Consider the following 321-nt stretch of genomic DNA (forward strand, 5'->3'; position numbering starts at 1 on the left):
CAAAAAACATTGGAAATTCCATTCTCTGTACAGCCATATTCCCAACCATGTCATGAAATTCTTCACTGGCTTGAAGACTTTGAAGCTAGAAGTGGGATGTTAGCAATTCCATAAATCAGTAGCTGTATACTGCCAACAGCTCTCACAACAGCAGCATCTTTCCATTTGGATGACAAGTAAACTCAAAATATGCATGGACTAGACAAGAAAATCAGTGAACACCTCCCCTCCATTGGTTATGGTGCATATAAAATAGTGTAAAAGATTAATTCAACTTGATACAGTAATTAAGTTTTTATTTTGAAGAGGCATGTGAGGTCA

At 36.8% G+C, this 321-nt stretch overlaps 1 protein-coding gene across 1 annotated transcript in view; it reads left to right on the plus strand.

Annotated features, from left to right (window-relative positions):
* Positions 1-321, plus strand: part of LOC119586582 — a gene marked incomplete at its 3' end in the record, with an annotated part of 8947 nt that overhangs the window by 8193 nt on the left and 433 nt on the right.

This window comes from Penaeus monodon, chromosome 21 (assembly GCF_015228065.2).
Source record: "Penaeus monodon isolate SGIC_2016 chromosome 21, NSTDA_Pmon_1, whole genome shotgun sequence".
NCBI classification, from domain to species: domain Eukaryota; kingdom Metazoa; phylum Arthropoda; class Malacostraca; order Decapoda; family Penaeidae; genus Penaeus; species Penaeus monodon.